Here is a 13229-nt window from a genome sequence, read left to right on the forward strand (position 1 = left end):
TGTATGTATTATGAACATTTTACCTCATATGTATGCTTGTATGGTTTACATTTAAGATATACTCATTTGCACATTATTTATGTCACTGTATTGTATTACTTTTTGCAATTAATGAGGACACTGATGATATGTCAGTATATGATCACCTGTCCATTTTCATTTTCCTTTTTCACCTTTTTAGTGTGTATACACTTTTGACACGATAATTTGCAATTTGGGATCACATATGGGTTTATCATCTATATTTATATGCTCACTATTTTTAGTTGCATATAACTTCATTATTGCACACCAGTGATGCGTCACTGTGTTTACAGATTGTGTTGCTACCTGTCTATCATTAGTATCAGGTGACCACGATCAAGACATCCTTTTAGCGCTACACATTTATTCTACATATCTCCTTACAATTATGCCGCGTACACACGAGCGGACTTTACGGCAGACTTTGTCCGGCGTACTTTTTGACTGACTTTTCGAATGAACAGACTTGCCTACACACAATCAACCAAAGTCCGACGGATTCGTACGTGATGACGTACGACCAGAGGCGGCTCTAGGCTTTGTGAGGCCTTAGGCAAAACTTCGACATGAGGTCCCACTGATGCCCTTGAACTATGCAGCAGTCCTTCCCAGATTGAGATGCTCGTGCGGTGGATGGGAAAAGTGGCGTGCGCAGACGCAACATCACTCCTCATTGGGTGGTAGGCAGAACATCAGGAGTCTTAGGTTACGCGAGAAGTGAGTGTAACAGGGCTTTTAACGTTGCCTGCATACAGAGGCATTAAGATGTCCTGTCATCTCTAAAATAAAGGGCGCAGATCAGATGTTCGGCACACTTAAGTGAGACAGGGCTCTTAATGCTGCCTGAGCACAGCAGTGTTAAGGTCCCCTGTCAATCAAAACTGGGGTAATGTGTGTTGCACTACCCCTGAAGGAGCCGCTTGGTAATTTTGGGTTCCCTGTTCTGCGCCTCAACTCCAAGAACACCTTCAGCCCCTCTGACACACCTGGTTGATTGAATCACTACAGACACACATAGCGTATAGTACCTTTCACCTTACCGTAGGATATAGGCAATAAAGGATTACACACGTGTTTAGTGGTAGACACTATTTGTCTAGAATTAGGAACTTGCATAAATGATAAAAAATCCAGTTCACAAAGCAGAGTAGAACTACCCTCAGGTAATAAAGGTAAACAAATATATCTATAAAAGCAGCTCTATATCAATAGCAAAAAAATCAATACGAGAAAAGGTAAATCAATATTTAGCAACACAACTGTAATCTAAACATGTTTAAAGGAATAGCAGTTTCCTAATTGTTTTCGAGTGCACTCGAAAAAATGAGAGAAGGTGGGGTCCCCCTTTAAATGGCAACAACAAACTGTGCAGGGCCAGTGCAAGGATTTTTGTTTACTTATCCCTGGTCCAAGAAGTGATGTCATACAGGGGAGGGCTGGCAGCCTGTCCAGTCAAGTGGCCAATTGAACCACCAAATCAGCTCATCCATGCCCACCTGGTTTTTCAATGCAGCCTCACCAGTGCCGCCTCATCAGTGCCCATCAATGCAGACTCACCAGTGTTGTAGTTTCCTCTGCCCTGCTCGGGAGCTTGAGCGCGGACTACAACTCCTGGAATGCAACAGCAGCCGGATGGGCCGCCGGCCCAATTTCCTACAGAAGAAAAAAAAAAAGGCAGCGGGCAGCAGCTGCCAGCTGTTTTCAACATAGATTAGAGTGGCCTAGGGGGCACTCTGCCCCCCCCCCCGGCCCAGCCTGCCCCTGACGTCATACATGACACTTCACGGTCTGTGTACAGGAGGGTGGCTGAGTGGATGAAGGTCTGCTGAGCTACGGCCGCCCTTCCCAGTGCCACCCATCATGACAGCACCGAGCCCGCAGGTGGGACAGTGGTGCCCGGTAAACATGGTGAAGGGGGTTGCACATTGTGTCAGTGGTGGAAGTGATAGGCGGCTTCCCAGCCACTTGTAACACTTCCAGATGAAAGGCGACAGTCAGCTTTACTATAGTACACACACTTCGAGCTGCTATGTTGGCTTGGGATTAGGATTTTACTGCCCCCCTATCCTGGTGCCCTGAGGTGGCTGCTTAAGCCACCATATGGTAGTGCTGGCCATAGCCCTAGGGCCACTACAGTTATAAGGCAGTCTTTAGGCTCGGTTCACATGTGATTCGCACCACACTGTGCTATGCGATTTCTGCCATACAGATAGTATTGCTGAATTTGCATCGCATTTGGACCAAGGTCATGCAGGACCCTTTTTTGGTCCACACCAGCATCGGATCGCATGGGTGTTCCCACCCATGCGATCCGATTCATGTCTAAATTGACAGTTTACACAGCAATATGTGAACCGATCTGGGGGTGTCATTAACTTTGTATTGACACTTTCAGCGGTTCGCATAAAGCAGTGTGAACCGAGTCAGGTGCGATGCAGGAACCGGCAGTGGATTCACAGGGTTCTCACATCGCACCAGTGTGAACCGAGCCTAAGTGTTGGTTCACACTACAGCGATGTGGGAACCCTGCGAATCCGCTGCGGGTTCCTGCATCGCATGTCTCCCGGTGGCAGTTCACACTGCCCTATGCGAACTGCTTGGAGGGTCAATACAAAGTTAATGACACCCCCAAATCAGTTTGCATATCGCAGTGTAAACTGCGAATTCGGACAGGAATCAGATCACGTGGATGTGAACACCCATGCGTTCCGATTCTGCTGCAGATCAGAAAAGAGGTCCTGTGCGAGTTTGGTCCGAATGCGATACAAATCCAGCCATACAATGTGTATGGCTGAAATCGCATAGAAGTCGCATGTGATTTGCACTGCAGTGTGGTACAAATCACATCCGATGTTGAACATCGCTGCAGTGTGAACTAGCACTAAGTCCTAAATCTTCATCTCTTGCAGCTGTGAATAGGGCCTGCGGGCAGTATTAGGCTCGGTTCACACTGGGGCGACTTGGGATCCGACTTGTACGTCCTCAAGTCGCCCCAAGTCGCTCCAGAAATAGTTTCAATGGGAGTTAACGCTAGCGTCTTAATAGACACTACTGAAGTCGCTCCGACTTCAGAGCGTACTCCCTGTACTACTTTGATCCGACTTTGATCCGACTTCAGCCTATTGACTATCATTGAAGTCGGATCGCCGTCTCGCATGATCCGACTTCGGCATGCGACTTGTGCTCAAATGATCTTGAGGGGAACTCCGCGCCAAATTTTAAATAAAAATCCGGCATGGGTTCCCCCTCCAGGGGCATACCAGGCCCTTGGGTCTGGTATGGACCTTGAGGAGAACCCCCTACGCCGAAAAAACGGCGTGGGGGGTCCCCCCCAATCCATACCAGACCCTTATCCGAGCACGCAGCCCGGCCGGACAGGAATGGGGGTGGGGACGAGCGAGCGCCCCCCCCCCTCCTGAACCGTACCAGGCCGCATGCCCTCAACATGGGGGGTTTGGTGCCTTGGGGGAGGGGGGCGCGCTGCGGCCCCCCCCACCCCAAAGCACCTTGTCCCCATGTTGATGAGGACAAGGGCCTCTTCCCGATTCATGTCTAAATTGACAGTTTACACAGCAATATGTGAACCGATCTGGGGGTGTCATTAACTTTGTATTGACACTTTCAGCGGTTCGCATAAGGCAGTGTGAACCGAGTCAGGTGCGATGCAGGAACCGGCAGTGGATTCACAGGGTTCTCACATCGCACCAGTGTGAACCGAGCCTAAGTGTTGGCCGTTGGTTGTCGGGGTCTGCGGGCGGGGGGCTTATCGGAATCTGGGAGCCCCCTTTAATAAGGGGGCCCCCAGATCCCGGCCCCCCACCCTATGTGAATAGGTATGGGGTACATGGTACCCCTACCCATTCACCTAGGGAAAAAAGCGTCAATAAAAAACACAGTACACAGGTATTTAAAATAATTTATTAGGCAGCTCCGGGATCTTCTTCCGACTCCGGGGGTCTCTCCGGCGTCTTCTCCCGGTGTCCGCATCTTCTGCCGGCTCCACTGCTATCTTCTGGCGCTCTTTTGCCAGCGGTGGTCCGGACCTCTGGATCATCTTCTTCCCTCTTCTCTTCCAGAGATGTTGACACGACGCTCTCCCCAGCCAGAATGGTTTCTGTGCGCTCTGCAAGGGACTTATATAGGCGGTGACCCCGCCCCCTTATGCCGTCACAGTCCCTGGGCATGCTGGGTCTGTGACGTTTTAGGAGGCGTGGTCACCGGGTGATGACCACGCCCCCTTATGACGGCACAGCCCCAGCATGCCCTGGGACAGTGACCTCATAAGGGGGCGGGGTCACCGCCTATATAAGTCCGTTGCGGAGCGTTCAGAGACCATTCCAGCTGGAGAGAGCGTCGTGTCAACATCTCTGGAAGAAAAGAAGAAGGCAGAAGTCCGGACCACCGCTAGCAATTGAGCTGCAGAAGATAGCGGAGGAGCCGGCAGAAGATGCGGACACCGGGAGGAGACGGCGGAGAGACCCCCGTCGGAAGAAGATCCCGGAGCTGCCTAATAAATTATTTTAAAAAACCTGTGTACTGTTTGTTTTATTGACGCTTTTTTCCCCTAGGTGAATGGGTAGGGGTACCATGTACCCCATACTCATTCACATAGGGTGGGGGGCCGGGATCTGGGGGCCCCCTTATTAAAGGGGGCTCCCAGATTCCGATAAGCCCCCCGCCCGCAGACCCCGACAACCAACGGCCAGGGTTGTCGGGAAGAGGCCCTTGTCCTCATCAACATGGGGACAAGGTGCATTCGGGTGGGGGGTCCGCAGCGCGCCCCCCTCCCCCAAGGCACCAACCCCCCCATGTTGAGGGCATGCGGCCTGGTACGGTTCAAGAGGGGGGGGGCGCTCGCTCGTCCCCACCCCCATTCCTGTCCGGCCGGGCTGCGTGCTCGGATAAGGGTCTGGTATGGATTGGGGGGACCCCCCACGCCGTCCTTTCGGCGTAGGGGGGTTCCCCTCAAGATCCATACCGGACCCAAGGGCCTGGTATGCCCCTGGGGGGGGAACCCATGCCGGATTTTTATTTAAAATTTGGCGCGGAGTTCCCCCTAAAGATTCATACCAAACACAGTGGCGGGGATCCAAGTCGGATCCCCGTTCATTGAATGTCGGATCCACAAGTCGTGTTGAAGTCGGGTTGAAGTCGCGTTGCAAAGTCGCGTTGAAGTCGTGTTGCCCATGTGTGAATCGAGCGTTAGGGCCAAAGAATACCAGGGTGGGAAGTTCCTATAGATGGCAGAAGATAATGGCCGACTGGCCTTTTTACCTGACCTGGGGATACAGCAACAATGGTTCCTCTGATCAGGAGTTAGCTCATTCTGGGTTGCCTGTGGCGACTCCGGTGGGTGGTGCCCAGATCTGTATTCTGGAAATAACTTCATGCCTTTCTTCAGAAGTGATGGTGATAGGCAGTGTGGATTTCTCTGTGGTGGTGCAGTGCAGTGGGATTCTCTCTCTCTCTGATGGAGTTCTGGGTGCACTTCCCCAAAATTCCCCCGGGATTCTGGATCTCTCTCCCTCCTCTTCAGCTGGGCATGCTGGGGGCTGCAGTTTCTTCCCTTAGTTTTGCAATGTCCACCACTCGAGACTACATTTCCCACAATCCTCCTCTGTTTCATTTTAGTGTTTTTTTCCCCTTGTCCAATAAGAAGGAGGGGGAAGAAACACAGTACAGTGCTGAGAGGAGGAGAGGGGGGGAGAAGAGCCCTCAGCAGCTTCTCTCTCCACACAGACACAGACAGCTGCTCCTTTTTTCTGCTGCTCTGCTCAACTCTGACAGGAGGAAGGAGGGGGGATGGGCAGGAAGCAGAGAGAGAGAGGGAATGCCCTGCAGTCTTTTAGCAGCGGCTCGAGCAGGGGGGTGAAGGAGGTCTCCTCGGACCCGCTCCTGTCATTTGCCGGCAAATTCGGCGATGGCGAGGCCCCTATGATGGCGAGGCCGGAGGCGATCGCCTAATTTGCCTAATTGGAGAGCCGCCTCTGCGTACGACTGGACTAAAATAAGTTCAATAAGTTCAGTACAATACAGTGTATTTAGGAATTTGTAAAATAAGTATTTGCTGAGTTACCACATATGTGCTAGTATGATACTAGCCCTTTTGCACTGAGATTTTTTCTTTTTTTTTTTCTTTTCTTTTTGTTTCAGTATTTACAATTTTTTATGTGCTAGTATGATACTAGCCCTCATGCACATGGACTTTGTTTGATTTATATTTTTTATGTGCTAGTATGACACTAGCCCCCATGCACATGGACTTTGTTTGATTTATATATTTTTATTTGGTTCAATTATTTTTTTTTGTACCCACACTGTATTTGTCACTCATTCGATAGCCTTTTACACGTTTTAGGCAATTTTGTCTCTTCAGTTTATTCGGATTTAGTGCTCATGAGACTGCACTTTATTACATTTCATTATACTTTCATATTTTGTATAATTTTTTTTATTTTGCCTTTTGGAACTGATGACTCATTGTTTGAGCACTTTGTACTACAAGGCGGTGGGACTGTTCACCATTTATTTATTTACTTGGAGTCACCGTTAAAAGTATTTGCTGAGCTACCACATATGAGCTAGTATGATACTAGCCCTTTGCACTGAGATTTTTCTTTTGATAAGTATTTGTTGAGTTACCACATATGTGCTAGTATGATACTAGCCCTTTTGCACTGAGATTTTTCTTTTCTTCTGTTTCAGTATTTACAATATTTTTTATGTACTAGTATGATACTAGCCCTCATGCTCATTATACCTTTATATTTTGTATGATTTTCTCATTTTTCATTTACCTCTCTATACATTTGAGCTAGCCCCTTCCCCTTCCTCTTCCTTCCTTCCTTCCCCTTTTATCACAGCGCAATCACCACTTACTTTTTGGGAAAAGGGACACTTTCATGAATTAAAAAAAAAAAACAAACAGTAAAGTTAGCCCAATTTTTTTGTATAATGTGAAAGATGATGTTACGCCGAGTAAATAGATACCTAACATGTCACGCTTTATAATTGCACGCACTCGTGAAATGGCGACAAACTACGGTACCTAAAAATCTCCATAGGCGACGCTTCAAATTTTTTTCATGGTTACCAGGTTAGAGTTACAGAGGAGCTCTAGTGCTAGGATTATTGCTCTTGCTCTGACGATCGCGGCGATACCTCACATGTGTGATTTGAACACTGTTTACATATGCGGGCGCGACTTCCGTATGCGTTTTCTTTGCTGCGCGGAATTTTTTTTTTCTTATTTATTTTATTTATTTTTATATTAATAAATTGTGTTTTTAAAAAAAATATTTTTTTTTTGATCACTTTTATTGCTGTCACAAGGAATGTAAACATCCCTTGTGACGGTAATAGGTGGTGACAGGTACTCTTTATGGAGGGATCGGGGGTCTTTTAGACCCCCGATCCCTCCTTTGCACTTGAAAGTGTTCAAATCGCCATTTTTGGCGATTCTGAATACTGTATACTTTCTTAAAACCGGCGCCATTGGCAGCCGAGTAAACAGGAAGTGACGTCATGACGTTGCTTCTGTGTTTACTATTAGGAGGCTGAAACGAAGCCACTCGCGGCTTCGTTCCAGTCTGTCCCTAGCCGCCGGAGGCGGCGGATTGGTCATCGGGCCTCCCGAAAGCCGAACGGCTTTGTTATACCAGGAAAGCCGATCGCCATCTCTAAAAAACAGTACAGCAGCTGCAGGCATCATCCCGGTATAACCCCCGAAAGCCGAGTACGCACATCTGCGTACAGTTGGCGGGAAGGGGTTAAGGTACCAATCACCTCCACCCAGTATCTTTGAAGTTTTGGACATCGCCACAAAAGATGTATTAATGTACCTGTGTTACCGCATCTAGCACAGGCTGGCTCAGATTTCAGTCCAATTGCACAGAGAAACTGCGGAGTTCTATAGACCGTATGGAGAATAAAAATCTGGGTCAGTCTGTATAGAGAAAGAGACACCCTGCACGGGGACTGGAGGACATCGTCCCAAACCTCCTCAGAGATGGTACCAATATCTTTCTCCCAGCCAACCCGAGAACGGATGGGTAAGTTCAATAGGAACCCATCTGACAGTACCCTATAAGTAACCGAGGTAAGACCCTTTGTTGACCCTGCCCACCCTATAAGTAACCGAGGTAAGACCCTTTGTTGACCCTGCCCACCCTATAAGTAACCGAGGTAAGACCCTTTGTTGACCCTGCCCACCCTATAAGTAACCGAGGTAAGACCCTTTGTTGACCCTGCCCACCCTATAAGTAACTGAGGTAAGACCCTTTGTTGACCCTGCCCGAACCATTTTATCTAAGACAGGGATAGAGGGGAAAAATATCTTAGCAGAAGAAAACTGGGCATGTAGAGCATGTCTTAATTGAAGGAGTTGGTAAAACCAGTTGGATTCTACAGAGAACTCTAGCCTCAGATCTTCAAAGGATTTAAGTATACCATTCTGATATAGCTGAGCAAAAGTAGTTATTCCTAGTTTTGCCCATCTCTGAAAGCCTCTAAGAGCCGAAATTTGAGAAAGTCTATAATTTTCCCAAATGGGAGTGTATCTAGTGGGATATGAGACACCCAACATTTTTTTAACTGTATCCCATACTTTACAAATTAACATACAATTAGGCATATCAGCAAGCGAGGCACCCCCTCTTGCACCATCGAGGACAAAGAGTGGAGACCGACCCTTAAATGCAAAAGAAAATAATCGTCGAGCAGGAAAGGATATCTGTTCAGACTGCCATCCGGCAAAATACTGTAAGTGGGAGGCGAGAAAATATAGCCTTGGATTAGGAACTGCCAGGCCGCCAGCATTTGTCGGATGCTGTAAAGTCTCAAGTTCCGCCATATTAATCGCCTAAATATAGTGTTTATCTTAATAAAGATCCGGATAGGCATCCAAATCGGGGCATTATGTAAAAAATAGAGAAGCTGAGGCATCCATATCATTTTTTATTAAATTGATACGACCTAATAGCGATAAAGGGAGCTTAGTCCAGGTTTTACTCTGATTTTGAAATCTAATAAGTAATGGAAATATATTATCTACAATATATGACTGTGGGGAGTCCGACATAGTTATACCCAAGTATTTTATAGATGGTACAACCTTAAAATGAGAAAGTATAGGTGGTAGTGGATCCGAAAGGGGGTCTAAGGGCATTAACATGGATTTCTCCCAGTTTATACCTAGACCGGAAAACCTTCCAAACTCTTTAACGTGTTCCAATAATACCGGCAGTGATGAACAGACATTAGACATGAAAAAGAGAAGATCATCCACATATAGTGATATCTTTTCCTCCATGTCTCCCCTAATCAGACCAGTAACATCAGGAGAGGCCCGTATAAGACATGCCAAAGGCTCTATGGCCAGGGTAAAAAGCAGGGGAGACAGCGGACACCCCTGCCTAGTGCCCCGGAAAAGTCTGAAACTAGGAGATTGAAAGCCATTCATCCTAACCGATGCCCCCGGAGCAGTGTATAACAAACGGACCCACTTACAAAAACCAGAGCCAAGCCCGAATTTATCAAGAATGGCCCACAAATATGGCCATTCGACACAATCAAAGGCCTTGATTGCGTCTAGTGCTAAGAAAGCACGGTTTAAATGGCCCGGGGCCGAAACCTGCATATTTAAATATGAACTTCTGATATTAAATGCAGTTGATTTGTTGGACATAAATCCTACTTGATCTGGATTAATTATACTGTTAATAACCGTATTTAGTCTAGTTGCAAGTATCTTCGCAAGAATTTTAACGTCTGTAGATAATAGAGAAATTGGTCTATAAGATTTAGGGTGTAGAAAATTTTTATCCTTTTTTGGTATGACTACTATTACGGATTGTCCCATAGAGTCTGGGAGCTGGCCTGTATGAAAAGCCTCATTTAGTGTGCTAAGAAGAGCTGGAAGCAATCCTTTATTGTATTTTTTATAGGTCTCAATAGGGAGGCCATCGGTCCCTGGGGCCTTGGCATTGGGAAAACTAGCCACTGCAATTTCTACTTCCATTAAAGTGAGCGGGGCATTGAGAATTTCTCTCTCTTCTATTGAAATAGCTGGGAGATCAACACTGGCCATGTAACTAGATAGCTCTGCAAGGGTAAATTCTGACCTGGAAGTATATAAATCTTGATAATAGGACTTAAAGATAGATATAATTGAACTAGTCTGGTTACTAACCTCCCCCCCTCTACATTCATTAAAGCTGAAACATGTGTAGGCTTAGATTGGGACCTTACTATCTGAGCCAATCATCTACCGTTCGCTTCTCCCTCTGCCCAGCTAAGTCTCTTCTGAAAAAAGAGTTTATTCCTGGCCCTAGATTCCAATAGTTCGTTCAGCCTATTTTGAGATGAAAGCCATTTCTGTTGGATATCGGAAGAAGGATTTTGAATCTATATGGCTTTCGCCGCCAAGGTGTCAGCCTTCGCCAACTTGAGCTCTCTATGGGAAGCACTTTTGATAATGCTTATATTCTGGATTAACAATCTCCGAAGATGGGTCTTTAGCGCATCCCATACAACTTGAATGGAAGTGGAGCCTAAGTTGAGGGACCAAAAATCCAGGATACGGTTAGGAATGACGTCCTCCTTAGGAAACAATTCCAACCAAAAGGGATTCAGCCGCCAAGACATATTAGACGCCTGACGCCCGGATATTAAAGTAACTAACAGAGGAGAATGGTCTGAGATACCTCGAGGTTCGATACTCACATCCAACACATATGGTATAAAATCAGCCGAGCACAGAGCCAAACCTATTCTTGATAGTGTGTTATGTGTTTTAGAATAGCATTTATAGGCATTTTCTTCAGGGTGTAGCTTCCTCCACATATCATACAGTCCTACCTCCCGACATAGTCGTCCAAAGGGGGAGAGGCGCCCATTGGTCATTGACCTTGGAGCTGGGCATCTGTCCCACCTCATATCGACAACACTATTGAAATCCCCAAGTACCAAATATTGGTATCTGAGGAGAGACCCCTGCAAAGGAAATAAGCTGACAAATTATTTCTGGAATATATGGGGGAGGTATATATATAGCGGCAAGAATCAACTCAAGATCATCCAGCTTGCATTGTAGAAAAATATATTTGCCATTATCATCTACCATAGTCCTACTGCAGGAGAATACCACGCCAGCATAGACCAGGATTGTAACCCCCCCTTAAGTGAAAGGTATATAACGAGTGATAGGCCTCTCTTTTTTTTGTCTATAGATTTCTATGGAAAGTGTTTTTTTTTTTTTATCTTAAAATAAAAATAATATTAAATATGAAAAAAAAGAAAAGAAATAATAATAGGTAATGTTGATTGAGAAAGTTTAGTTCCACTTTAAACTCAATTACTGTCATTGGCTCCTCTTTTAAAGTAAAGCCTCAGTTAGCCGGATGGTGGAAATCAAAGATTGATGATCATTTGCCTTTACATCCTTATATTGTTTCCTAAAGTGGAAAGCCTCTTAAGGCTTGGTTCACACCTATGCAGTTTGCTCTTGATCCATTTCTGCAGTGCTGTTTGTGGTGCATTTTGCGTTTTTTACACAATTTTATGCGTTTTTTAATGCGTTTTGCGTTTCGCATTTTATATGCTTTTTTTTTTGGCCAATTTATTGTTGGGTGGATTAAAAGAATGCAAAATGCAAATCACGGCAAAAAAGCACTACATGCTACTCTGCTGCTTCTCCATTGATGTTTATTGAACCAAAAACGCACCATTTTGCTATTAAAAAAGTCCCTGATCCTTTCCAAAAATACAGCGGCTGAAAAAAAAGCAAAGATGTGAACGTATCCCATAGGAAACCATGTTAAATGGACTGTAGTGCGTCTCTACAAAAGTAATAAAAAACACATTGGTCTGAACCGAGCCTTAAGCGGTATTAAACCCAAAAGCAAATATTTATTTTATTGCAGATTACCAATTCTTTGATGTGTTTGCTGCATTAGTTTTCTTTTCATAGACTTTCTTCTGTTTTCATCTGGTGATTCAGCCAGCAAGTCTGCACAAACTCTCCAACAGAATGTATCAGTTTACAAGAATGAGACAAACCATTTAACACTGACAGGGGTGCTTACAATCATTTATATCAAAAGGAAAAAAAACTGTTTTATATAACTGACTATAAAGTGTGAGCTGGAGTTTAGCTTTAATTTCTTAGTGTATGTAATTCTGCTAATATGTTTAAACCCCCCCGGACTGACAATGCTTCTGTCTGCTGTGCTTTATGTGCTCCTTCCTCCAAAGTTGTGTCCCACTAATACAGGAGGTGTTACTGGCCAGATCACTAGGTTAAAACAGAGGGAAAAGCTAAAGAAAATAAAACAGAACATGGAAATGCAATTATTTTATTACATATAAACTGCTAAATACCTTTTTCTCATCAGCAGTATATAGCAGTCTTGTGACTTCTATCAGTGTCTGGTTAAAGCTTGTAGGAGGAGTTTTCATTCTCCTCTGACTGTCCTATGTGGCTGCAGGACCCCTGACCCCCTGTCTGAACAGTGCTGATTGGCCCTGTGCTGATCACATGCACTTTCCCCCCCAAAAAAAAAAATCTCTAGCAATGCACATCAAACTGAGCATGTGCAGAGTGCCTCCTAGGGCTCTGTTCTATCAGCAGATGGATTGGGGACAGTGGAAGAAGGGGAGGATCATAGAAGGCAGGATCAAACAGCCCTTTTTACACAATGCAGAGGATTAACCCCTTAGGTTCCACAGTGAGTATAACAAGCACGCTTTACTACATTTACAGACTGATTTTACTGTTGTGGGTTTATTAACACTTTAAATTGTGCTTTGCACTAGAGTGTCAGCTGCTCTTAACCAAGGTTCTGTAGAGCCCTAAGGTTTCTTCGAAGTGTAATTCACCTTTTTAGAAAAATTTGAACTAACGCTATCCACCCTCCCCCACTCCGGTCCTCGCTGTACTTACCTCCATGGGTGCGTGGTGGTTGAGGGATTTTAAACCCCTGCTCTCCTCGCTCTTCTTTTTGCAGTGCTTCTGGGAAAGATCAGAGCATTTCTGATTGGTCAGCGCCAGCCCAGAGCATCACTCTGATCCACCCTGGAAATGCTGCAGAAAGAAGTGGGAGAAGAGCGGGGATTGTGTATTTATTAGATAGTTTAAAAGGAGAATTGGGAGCCCATTTGGCTACTGAAAGAGTGCAGACCTAAAAATGCTATTTTTCTGACTGTCT

This window comes from Aquarana catesbeiana, linkage group LG06 (genome assembly GCF_042186555.1).
Source record: "Aquarana catesbeiana isolate 2022-GZ linkage group LG06, ASM4218655v1, whole genome shotgun sequence".
Taxonomy (NCBI): domain Eukaryota; kingdom Metazoa; phylum Chordata; class Amphibia; order Anura; family Ranidae; genus Aquarana; species Aquarana catesbeiana.